Source organism: Terrapene carolina, unplaced genomic scaffold (assembly GCF_002925995.2).
Source record: "Terrapene carolina triunguis isolate 2854851 unplaced genomic scaffold, T_m_triunguis-2.0 Scaffold198, whole genome shotgun sequence".
Lineage (NCBI taxonomy): Eukaryota > Metazoa > Chordata > Testudines > Emydidae > Terrapene > Terrapene triunguis.
Window position 1 is genome coordinate 1,574,324 of NW_020664549.1, and position 12,659 is coordinate 1,586,982.

Here is a 12,659-nt window from a genome sequence, read left to right on the forward strand (position 1 = left end):
TGTTCAGATCCAGGATTTCACTTTGGTTCACTTCACAGATAAAAGACCATTTGCAAAACCTTGACCCCGAGCTAACTTTGGATTTCCAACACCCTGAGAGTTTAGGGGATGGCTTTGGACCCACCTCTACGTACACGCGTCCCACAGAGAAGCCAGAATGCAACAGTGGGCTCTTCCTTTTCCTTGGTTTTGTTTAAATTTGTATCTGTGGTTTGTGGCCAAATGCTCTTTGATGGATGGGTTGCGATTCTTGCTCATAGCAGCAGCACAATTAAAACTTGTATTCACTGAGCAAAGGCTCTCTGCAGTGAGAGATTCTGTAGGTTCCTCCCTGCTACAGAGGGATCAAACTGGGGAGCTGCAAAGCTGGGGCATGGACTAAAGGGAGGGAGAGCCAGCCTGGGAAATTCTTATTGTCACTAGCAAGCGTACAGACTGACATTGAAGGCCCTGCACTAGGGCAGCCTTCACGCTGCTGCAGCCACCAGCCTCGCTGGCTTATTGTCTACATTCCTTAATAAAGTCATTTGCCTTGGAGGAAACTGGGATTTACCAGTGAACATCCCTCCCCATCCTGTGCAGAACAAGCCAGGGTGTAGCTGCAGGGCGGGGGGTGGGGGGGAGGAAGCTGCCTGGCAGCTTAGCCAGAGCCAATCGCAGGTGTAAACCGCCTAAGACCCTTCCGTGCTTCCTGCCTTTGAAAGAGCCCAGTGGTTGTCAACGTTCTTTGTGACGGGGCAAGCGCTCCGGTGACAGGCTTTGTCGATGAGAACAAAGCCAGGCTCTCCCTGGGCAGGCAGAAATAGCTGCCCATGCTAATCCCCTGGCCACACTGCACTGGGCAGGGCCATGGGACAAGCCGGCTGCTAGCAGGGAGCGCTTCCCTGATCAGAACAGAGAAGGGGGGTTCGTTTTCTCCTACCAGCTGTGCTGTCACCATGTTCTAAAACAGTCCTTGTGCTTCTCCTGGTGGCTGGCCTGCACGGTTCTCTGAAGGAAATCCCTATCCATGCGGCTCAAGCTAAGTCATGTTTAAACGTGACTCGTACCAGCACAGAGCAATCACTGGGCCTGTCTGCAATAGGGGAGGTTGAGCGCCGTTTTCTCGGCTGGGTGGTTATAGCCGTGGGTATGGAAGGGTGTTTCAGCCTTGCTGCTACCGCTCTGGCCTTCTGCTGTTTGGACTTGTAGCTACTTTGGGATTCTAGGATGAAAGGCCTGCTGGGAGTGCAGAGCGCGGGGCAACTGTTAACATGTTCTGAGTAGCGGTGACTGGAGATGCTAAGGGGCCAGGCAATGGATGAGAGGGGCTGGGGACAAGGCCTCTGGGGCATTTGTGCCACCACAGGGCTGGGGACGGATGGGGGGTTGTTGCCATGGCAGGGTGGGGTGGTTGGGGTACTGGTGCCACCGTAGGGCCAAGAAAGCCCAGGGAAATGGGGCCCTGAGGTAGTTTTTAGCACTTTGAAACAATCCATAAAGGTAGCTGCAATTAGCCAAAGGAGCGGAGACACAGGTGCTTGCAGAGCTCCTGGCACGCCAAGCCCAGTGCGCCCAGCTCAGGACCACCTGGCTTAGCTGTCTCTTGGGCAGCCGGCCCTTTCACAGTGCTTTGCTGCTTAGCCTCCCGCCCTACGTGAGCTGCTTGTTCCTCTGCTGGGCTGCTCCCCCTCTCTGAGGGCAGATGCCTGGCAGCGGGGTCGTCACCAGATTACGTTCCCACAACACTACAGGGAGCAGGGAGAGAGCCAGCCCAGCACCGCAGCAGTCACAGCCGATTGTAACCGGTGATAACCGAGCCATTGTTGATCGGCCGCCCGTCTTCCCATAGCAGATGCTGCGTGAGACACAGGAGCTCTGCCCTCCCAAGGTAACTACACCAAGGCCCTGCTATAACCCAGGGATCGAAAAGAGCTCCAAGAGCACATCTTGTCCAGCCCCTTCTCAGCCCAGTGCTGGACTGTTCCCTACTGGATAGTGTCATGTACTGTGCATCACTGCCCTCTCCTGGACAGAGTCAGAATGGCTCAGCTGTGTGTCATAGGCCCTATACTGCTAGCAGATAATGGGAATTCCCAAATGGCAGGGACTTGAGCTCTAAGCCACGAGCACCTAAATTCTATCCTTGCAGTTGCTGTGAAGTTCCCAGTGTGTGGCCTAGTGACAGCAGGGAAATCTTCGTTGTTACAACGTTGTAATTTTTGAACAACTTTAAAAATCTCATTTACATATTTTTGTTAAAAAAACAATCAGAAATTTCAAACAAACTGAAAAAAAATCCTTTTTAAACTGTTGCACAAAATATACATTTCTCTTGCCCAGCACACCAGCTGCCAGGCTGTGTCAGATGCTAGCAGAGTGAGGGGATGCAGAACATTGCTGGGAACACCAGAGGGCACTTAATGAGGCAAGGAAGGGAGAAAGAGGGTGTAAAATCCAGCGGCTGCCGCTTTGCAGTTGTTCGCACCTGTGTAAAGTGGGAGGGTGATGTGACCGGCTCTCAGTGGCTGTGCTTTCTGCTGGGAGAAGTGGGCCCATCACAATGAGATGTTGGCATTTTGCAAGTCAGCGCCAATAATTCAGTTTCATCTCCCTGAGCCTGATGCTGCAGCTCCTGCGGGGAGTATTTGCTGCAGATGAGTCTCAGTGGTGCAGATTCTCTCTGGCCACACTCCCTGCTCACTAGGAGGTGGGCACTCCGTGCTGCCATGGTGATGTAACTCTTTGGGGCCTGGTTCAGCAAAATAACCTCTGAGATCCTCTCCAGCTCCCTAATGCAAAGCCTGGACGTGGATTCATTGTAACTGGGGGATCAGCCCGATTTAATACTCATCACTTGGATCCAGGCCCTGTGTTCGGGGTAAGGCCTAGATCAAGCAGTGCCAGTGAGTCAGAGGCAGTGCAGCAGAGGTCTGGACTGATTGCAGCTGGCTGATTCTGCCTCAGAGGTCAAGGAGAGGGAGAAAGATGACTCTTGTTGGGAGGCAGGAATGAAGGCTCCCTGCCAGGCCTGGGGAAATCTGGGCCAGATAGTCTCTCCAGGGTGACTCAAGACTTCAGTGGATTCTAGGAGCATGGGCTGTGATGGGCCAGCAGCACCGTGATGCCTTTTGCTCTGGTCTGTCACATGCCATGTGGGCTTTCAAGCTGTTTGGGCTGTTTGGTCGTGGGTCACATCCTGAAGCCCAAAGGCAAGTCGATAGCCCAAAATGCAGCACTGGAACAGCATGCAGAAATCCAGGGGGCAGAGGGGCCTAGCAAACCCACCGCGTCGCCAGGACTGAGTTCCCAGCCACTCCAGCGAGTTGCCTTGCTAATCTTTGAGCCTGGCAAAGAAGCGGGACCGGCTTGGGCTTGCTTTAGTGTGCCGCTTTGAGGACACCTAGTGGCTTTTTGGGTCATCGCGTTTGGAATTCTCTAATGAGGTATTTCTAATACAAGGAGCCCTCTATCCAGTGCGTCTCTGCTGAGAAGGAAGGTAGTTGAGACAAGGGATACTGGCAGGGGGACACACACAGTATCCCGTTCCATTGTAGCTGCATAGAAATGAGAGGCAGGGGGTTGGCTGGCTCAGACTAGGTAATGGGCTATGCTGAGCTGCCACCATGTCACATCCAGCCCTGCTCAGTAATAGCCCGAGTACTTAGCACTGCAGAGGATTTGAAGGAGTTTCCCAGGCCTGAGCCGTTCTTTTAGGTGATAAATCAGAGACTGATCCGTGCGCCTGCGATCCAGATCTGAATGCTGTGGCTTGAGCCCTCTCCCGAAAGTTGTTGCAGAGGCCGTGGGAGAAAACCATTCCCGTCTATTTGCATTTGCCATTGAGCAGTGAAATCGGTGGCCCCTTTTGAAGTGCTGCCCCGCCAGCTGTAAGTCACCTTCCCCTCTGATCTCAGACTGCCACCTGGTACAGATGAAAGGGGGCGAAGATATTTACTCTTCAGCTAGCAGCCCTGGAGATAATTAGTTACATCCCCCCTGGCTAAACACATCTGGGAGCAGCTATGGCCTGTCTGATCACACCCTGAAGCAGGCTCCCACCATGTTTTAGGAATAAGGGCCCAGATCCTCAAATGTATTTAGGCCTCTAACGTCTATTGGTTTCAGGGGAAGTTAGGAGCCTAAATACCTTTGAGGCTCTAGGTCTAGGAGCCCATGATCTAGCAGCTCAGGATCCCAAAGAGCAGCCTCTTTGAGAAGATAGCCTTGGCCTCTGGTTGTTTCTGGCCCAACCCAGGGAGATGCGGAGCCCTGTTTATTGAGCGCCGTGGACAGTGGTAGGAGTTGGTAGCACTCGACAGGACTGGGCCTTTCTGCAGGGAAGGAGCTAGATAAATGCAAAGTAGTAACTGCAATACGGGATGGTCTCACCAACAGCTGAGATGCAGTTATCTCTGGGGCCGAAGGCAACGCTGCTCAGGAACGCCACACAGTCATTGAAGACAGGAAGTGAAGGAGAACACTGAAGCCAGGTGAAGCTACAGGATCAATTTAGGTTGGCCGATTACAGATACAGAGTGTGTGGGACTGATAACTCTGCCATAAGCACCAGAACTTGGTCCCAAAAACACAACCACAGCCTGCCCCCCACTTGGTACCATGCTGGGGCGTTGGGAATCGCTGTTTCCTCCCTGCAGGCCTCCCTTCCAAATACTGAGCAGGCACAGCCGGCTTAGCATCTGCAAGCTGATGTAATGGCAAGCTGGGCTGATGTAGCTGTGTTCACAGATACTGTCTAAGGGAAGGGGAAGGAAATGTCAACAAATTATTCAGATGCAGGGGAATAATCAGCGAGGTGGGAAGGAGGAAATGACAGGAGTGTTTGTAAAACAGCCCGGGATTAGTGCCTGGTGGTGGTTCTAATTTGCTAAGTGGTGTATGAAACTAGTCAAGGCGAAGGAACTTCTCTCTGAACTCCATGTGGGAAGTTCCATGAAGCACACGTCCCACATCAGCGCAGCCCACTCCAGTGGACGATGGTGCAGTCGGGTAGAATTGCGAGCCAGGACTCCTGGGGGGGGGGGGGTGTAGGATATTGGGCAGGATGCTTTCCCTGCCTGGGCCTCAGTTTCCCTGTTGGGAGAAGGACACTGCCCCAGCTTTGTAAAGCAGGTTGGCTAAACTGTACAATATGAGTGCAGATTGTTGTGTTGATTTATTGTGATTGTGGAGTATTGTGTCCAGTTCTGGGCACCACATTTCAGGAAAGAAGTGGACAAATTGGAGAAAGTCCAGATGGTAGTTGAGCACTGGAACACATTGCCTAGGGAGGTTGTGGAATCTCTGTCATTGGAGGTTTTTAAGAACAGGTTATCCAAATACCTGCCAGGAATGGTCTATTACATAGGCCTGCCTTGAGTGCAGGGGACAGGACTAGACGACCTTTTGAGGTCCCTTCCAGTCCTACATTTCTGATGCTGTGATTACCATGATTCTCCTCCTGCTCCCGTTGAAGCCAGTGGGCTATCAATAGACTTGGACTCCATTGCGCACCATGCCGCTATGATCCCGATGGCAGTGAAGCCCAGCCCGTTGAGCGGCCAAAACAGCTCAGTATGCAGAGCCAGAGGGAGCCAGGTCCCCAGCCTAGAGGCTGTGAATCCCTCTCCGGTTCATGAGTTGCTGGTGTGTTGGATAACACAGCTTTGTCTCACAAATGCAAATGCCGCTCAGCGCTGGAAAAGGGGTGGCTGCTTTTTTCCTCTCCATTTTAATAGCAAACCCCAGCTCCCAGTACCGCCTCTGCACAGCATAAAATCTCCATCTATTAATGAAACGCTTCCCTTTGTCCTGAAGGAACCTTTTCTCCACAAGACGCAGCCTGCTGCTTCCCCACTGGGCTGATTTTTCTCATTAGCGCTGAGCCCGGCTTATTATAATGAGGCATTCTGCTGGCAGAGACTCCGGGCTCGATTCTGATCTCGCGGGTGTAATGCTCCGCTGGCTTTGGTGGGGCTATACCAGCGTAAGGGAGGGAAGGAATCCTGCCCCTTTGTCTCGCTTCTAGACGCAGTCCGAAGAAGGAGCCCAGGGCCTGATTCTCCTCTTGCTTCCTCCCGTGTGGATTAGACTCCACAGAGCACACTAGAGTCAGCGTGGTGTCGGCGGGAGGGGGATCAGGCCCTGAAATGCAGAGCCAGGGGCGAGCGGGGGACTGGGAAGAGGTTGAGGGAGAGACAGTTACTAATCAAAATAATAGCTGTGGAAAGCACTTAGAGGGAAAAAAATAGTTATCCAAGCTACACGTTTGCTTGGAGCTAACTCCATTTACATGGGCTTAGTTAGCGAACCCAAAGCTCCCATGTGCAAACTGTAGATCATTCTAACGACCCCGCGGCTGTTGTTTGAAATGAGTGGCAGCTCACTTTGTGCTTGTATCTAGTGATGATGCACTGATGTGCTCGGGGAACGTGTGGAGGGACTGGATGGCTCAGGGCAATGGGCTAACCATAGAGCCTTTTGCCTCTTACCAGCTAGCAGCTGGAGTGTCTGTGCAATGAGTTTTGGGGGGGGGTCCTCGTTTGCACTGGGTATTTCAGTCCTTGGTGTAGTTGCACTAGTGTAAAGAGGTGAGGTGGCTATTTGCACTGATGTAACTTACTCATATTTGCAACCGGAGGAAGCTGAATTGGTGCAAAGCGCAACTTGTCGCAGCTTTGCCTGTCGACGGGGGGAGTTTGCACCTGGGTCTGGCCACTGCTAATCAGTGCCAACGGCAGTGACGAAAAGGCCTGCTCACTAGGAACTGGACTGAGGCAAATCCCCAGCGCAGACAAAGCCTCAGCCCAGCTCCTAGTGAGCAGGTCTCTTCGTCACTGCCGTTGGCACTAATTGGCAGTAACCCCGTTGGCAGAGATGCCAAGGATGAACGCTGCCAGCGAGGCTGACATAGCCTCTGATCCCTAGACAAGGGGTCCAGCAAGGTCAGGGTGCTGAGGCATGTTGATGGAGCAGTATGTGGGAAACCTGCCCTGTGGTCAGAGATGACGTCAGCCTCCAGGGCTGCCAAGGCTCTGTCTTTCTCCAGCACTGAGACCCAGAGCCTGCTGCCGTCCGTGAGTAGTTCCAGGGACTTTCAGGCAGGCAGGAGGAACCTCATCTCCTCTTATCTGCAAGGTACATGTTTCTTGTCTCTCAGGAAACGGGAGTGGAAGTTCCCCTCTCTCCAACCTGTCTGGGCATCCTCCTCTCATTCCAGAGGAAAACCGGGGCGGCAGCGAAAGGGACAAACTTCCCTGGCCCTCTTAATAAGATTGAATCCCAGGGGTTGTATTGCCTGCCAGCTCCATGGATGTAGCCCAGGTGTCTCCGGCTTGTGGAGAGCGTGACTTTCTCGTTAATGTCAGCCTCGGTTGCAAATGACACAGGGGAAGGAGGGTGACAAATCATAGGGAGTTTCACACTGTCATTTACCCGGCCTCCGGGAAAACAGTGGGGTGGGGAGTGACCAAAGCTACAGAGTCTGGAACTCTGACTGCAGAAGATGAGCGAATGCATTTCACAAGGCCATGCAAGTGCCTTGGGAATCCTGGCTCCTCGGAGTGGGTTAGGGACCCGAAGGGTAGCCACGCCTGCAGGGATGGAGCTGAGTGCTAGCGGAAATTTGAGGCCAAACTGCAGTGATCCTTAACCCGAATGTGCCTGGCAAACGTGGACACATGGCACTGGTTTGTGCTTAAACTGCTTAGTGACGATTCCATTCTCTAGCATAGACACAGCCACAGCTCAGAAGTTTGCGCCCCATGCCAGGATGGGAAGTAGCTCAGTTCCCATCTAGGCCAGATTTGCAAAACACCCAGCACCTCCCGCTGCAATGGGCAGATTTGCACAAGAGCTCAGCAGCCACACACTGAAATCTCATGAAAATCTGGCCCCAGTTGCAGCTGCTGAGTCTTTAGGCTGTGGGTACCCACAGCAGTGCCTGGGTGCAGCTTTATTTCCAGGTGACATTCCAAGTTAAGCCTCTGCATAGGCTATACTGTAGTCAGAGCTGCTGTTAATAATAATAATAATAATAATACCTAGTGCTCTTCATGGGTGAGCTCAAAGTGCTTTACAGAGGAGGTCAATATCATGATGCCCACTTTACACATGGGGAAACTGAAGCACACAGCAGGGGAAGTGACTTGCTCATGGACAAACAGCAGAGAGCTGGGAATAGAACTGAGGTCTCCTGCGACCCACTCCAGTGCTCTAGCCACTAAACAACACTGCCTGAGGCAGCCTCAGACCGGGCCACGCCCCAGGATGGCTCTGCCTGTACTTGGCACTGCCTGAAGGGAGCTAACAGTGTTTTCAGACTACTCTACCTTTAATTATTTCGAGGAAAGGTTTCAAACAAATTTTTTTTTTAAGCTGTCTTCCTGCTTCACATGAGAGAGCAGCTCAAGGTGAAACTAGAGGAGCCTCCGTTAATTAATCACAGTGTGAGAGGTTTAATGAGACTGCTGTAGAGAACAGGGGAAACCCAACCAGCAACTAAAACCACTGTGGAAATGTGCCCACTGCCTTTGAAAGAGGGTTCAGTGCTCCAGAACCAGCTGTCCAAGTGAACTGCATGAAGATCCCCAAACGGACAGGAGCTTGGTTGCTCTTATTGGATGAAGGTGTAAGAGGCAGAGGCAGACAGATAAGCTTCGTGGGTGCAGCTCTCAATGCACCCCAAAACCAGCCCAGTCAGTGCAACTCGTTTCTGACCTGCAGCACGCCCTGCTACTCCAGTCTTGGGCTTCCTCCCTCCCAGCTCTTCCCACTGCATCTCAGGCCTGACCTACAGACCCTCCATCCCACCATTCCAGTCATCGAGCTCTCTCCCCCTACATGCTTCTCACCTGACCCTCCCCATGCCTAAGTTGGGGTCAGTGTAGTGCCTCTTATATCAGCCTTATGCAGCTGCTCTGCTGGCTGGATTCTCCCAGAACAACCTCTCAAGTGCTCTTCGCATTCACACCAGGAGGCTGAGGTTCCCAATGGCGTTTTCCAAATGACTCCTCCAACATCCCTGCAGCTGCCTCTCTGTATGAATGTGGGCAAACCCCTCAGCCTGAGCCGCCCTCCTCCTCTTCTCAGGTCTTGCTACCTCTGAGCACTGGGAGGGATTGCACAGAGGGCCTCCAGCTGTATCCCCAGGGCTGTCGATCTGGCACAAGGCAGGAGGCATGGGGCGCTGATGGAATGAAATGGAACAAGAAAGGGAGCGTGGAGAAGTTGCCGAGAGCAGCGGCCCTGGTGACCTGAAGGTGTCACTCTGAACCATGCGGTCTGAGCAGGCACTCCAGCACGGGTGGCAAGAAGACAGCTGTTGCAAAGACTCAAACCTGCTCCCCCTCTGAGTCCATGAGAGTTTTGCTATTGGCTCTGATGGCAGCAGGGTCTGAACCTAAGGAATTTCCAAGAATGTTAATAATTCCTCCTTCATGAGCTGGGTCAGATTAGGAGACATGAGGGTACAAGGCTCCTTACCAGTCCCATATGCTGTTCGTCCATCGTTATCGATGAAAACCTCAACAACTCATTCTTTCGATATATGATATGATGTCGAGACTTGCGCGTGAATTGGATTAAAGTGAGGGAGAGTTGCGCAACGTCAGCCTCACTCTCTCTTCCCAGTTCCTATCTGTATCCAGTGGCAGGATAGAAGTTGAGACGTCTGGAGATAGGGCAGGGCGCAGTGGATGACCAGGACGCCTACGTGTCTTGTCGCGCTCTTAAGCGTTCCACAACGCTTGCTGTCACCGCCTTCCTGACCATTGAACCAGGTTGCCTCAGTCAGCCGGATCCAGCCTTTGCATGCAATGGGTAGACAGGCCCTAACTCACCGAGAGTCTCATACTCATCGGCTACCCTCACCTGGTTTAGCCCGCCAGTCGAGACGCTCTCCGGGGTGTGGCCGCTGTCGCATGCTGACAGCTACTTGGAGCCACAGGTGAGAGCTGGGTGTCAAGTGGGGACCAAAGTGGATGAGCTACTCCTAGGAGTACGACTGCTCCCCCATCAGAGGTACTACCCCTCCCTGACAACCCCATACACCCCCAGTCCCATAGATCCATGATCACAGCAGTTAGTGCCCTCATTGCTGTTCTAAACCACAGATCTTGAAGCACTTCATGAAGGTGGGAAAGTTTCATTATTGCTATCTTGCAGGGAGATGAAATGACTTGCCCAGGGTCCAAAGAGGCAGGCAGATCAGATAATGGCTAAACAGCAGTACTGGCAACTCACCCAACTTTTGATGTATTTCCTTTAGCTCTGGCTACTGGACTTGAGAGAGAGCATGAGAATCTCCGCTTTCATTTAAAATAAAAAGTGAGTTTCTAGGCCTTATGCTTGAAGAAAAGCTTGAAAATGTGACCTAAGTGCACCCCAAAGGCTCTGAGACCAGAAGATCCCCATCTGTCATTTAAAAAAAAATCTCAGGACTTTTTAAATCAATCTTGCGATTTTTGGAGGGCTGGACTCATTATTTTTAATGCTTGATGTTGGCAATACTGAAACCTGGCCCCGGCCGACTCAGCGCAAGGAGTGTCCAACCTACCCATGTACCCCAGTGGCTAGCGGAGGATGCTGGATCACATTTTTGGACACTTGAGACCAAACATCCTTCTTCCCTCACTGACACATCAGAGGATGGCTTAACAACCCCCCCAAGCCCCTAATCTGCCTAGCCACTTGTGCAGCGCTGTACACTGAAGAGGGACAGAAAGGATAAACCCATCCCCTTCCCTTGCAGGACACGCTGTCCCAGATGATGTATAGAGAACTCCTTCAATCAAGGTACTGAGTCTTCCTAGAGAAGAATCTGCCTCTGTACTTTATTGACCATGCCTGTGTCGCATGAGTAGCTTAACTACTCTGACTATATTCCCCATGTCATGTCCCAGCATGCTCCGGGCTTGGTGTCAAATCAGGATGGAATCTCTGATGCCTGATTCCGTCCCATTGACTGTATTAGGGATGAAACCTCTGGGGTTCCATAGAAATGTAATGGGGTTCTATAGTTAATCACCCTAAAACCCCGAAGGACTTAATAGAGTATGTGATCTTTTCTATGCCCTAAAGCAAGGGTAGTGGTAGAATCCTCTGTTAAATTCTATAGGATGTTTCAGGAAAAACTGTAGAAAGGTGATTGTTTTTTTAATATTCTGTAAGCGTTTTCCATAAGAGTCTTTCCAAAGTTCTCTCAAGGGAAGCTAGAGGGTCTATTCCTGGGACACACTGAGTCTGGGACTATAAAGCAAAGGGAAACAAGGTAGTGTCAGCAGGGAAAGTCAAAGGGGAATTGCAGTGATCAGAGCAATTTAATGAATTTTCTCGGTGTAATAGAGTAAATCCCTGTAGGTTTGGTGTCTGCATTCTTCCCAAGGCTTTTCCTCCTGACTGTCTCTCCTGGTTAATTAAGCAAGGAGGGTTCCCCCCACCTTTAGAGTGCAGGCAAAATAATGCAGAGCTACCATGTTACTCTTGCTCTGTCCAAATGCTTTTGAAAATCAGTTGATGTATTGGACTCTGACTCCCTGCCATGAGTTACCCTCTGTCTGGAGCAAAAGTCAATTCAGTTGTTCTAAACTTTTCGGTGGGATAGAGAGATCCTGAAGGAAAACCTTGGGAAATCCAGTGGTGTTTCCATCTTGACTGATTTTGACAGCAGAACATCCAGAATGAGGATGTTAAAGGTCCGCATCATGGCACATTGCTAATACCACACTGTTGTCGATTCAGCCTCGTTCCCCAGCTCTCTGGGTCTGGCCTGGCCCCCACTGAAGTCAAAGGCAATGCTTTCCTTGACTCCAGTGGGGCAGGACTGGGCCCCAAATAAAACTGATTCCAGCATTAACCTGTATATTGTGTCCTGATTTTGTTCTACTGCTGAATGAAGCACTTGCCCCCGTGAGATACAGATGCCGGGGGAGGAGGTGAGAAGGTAGGAAGGCTGGATAAAATAAGAACCACTCTACCTGATCCAGTGAGAGGTGGATCCACCTAGTTATGGGCCTGCTAACCCCCAAATAGCTTTCTATGGCTGAGCCGAGGGAGCTCCCAGGAGCTGTGTGGCTTATGGGGGCAGACCCCAGGCTACCTCCTCCACTTCACACCAGCTGCACTGTGCTCAAGGACTTCCATCCACTTCAGCAGAGGTTGGGGGACAGGGCAGGATTGTCCCTGGACTCTCCCCATTGAGGCTAGCTGGCACGTGGCTATAGTTGGGGGTGACACTGGAATGTACCGATTGTCAGACAGAATTCTCTACCCACCCTGGCCCCCTGCTTTGCAAAAAGGGTGACCAGACAGCAAGTGTGAAAAATCAGGACGGGGTGGGGGTGATAGGTGCCCTCTATGAGACAAAGCCCCAAATATCAGGACTGTCCCTATAAAATCGGGACATCTGGTCCCCCCTATTTGCAAACAATGTCCCATGATTATTTCTTGCTGGTGCTTTTGTACTGTTGGCAACTATTAGGAGTGCAGCGTAAGTGTCACAGTTTTTATTGTTTTTCCTACAGCCCCAGCCGCTAGAACCAAGAGGTCACTCAAGAATCTCAGCTTTCGTTGGAAACAAAAAGTGAGTTTCTAGCCCTCATGGGTGCAGAGGAAAGCTTGAAATATGACCGGAGTGCAGCCTACAGGCTCCAAAACCAAAAGGCAAATCAAAAGAATCCAAA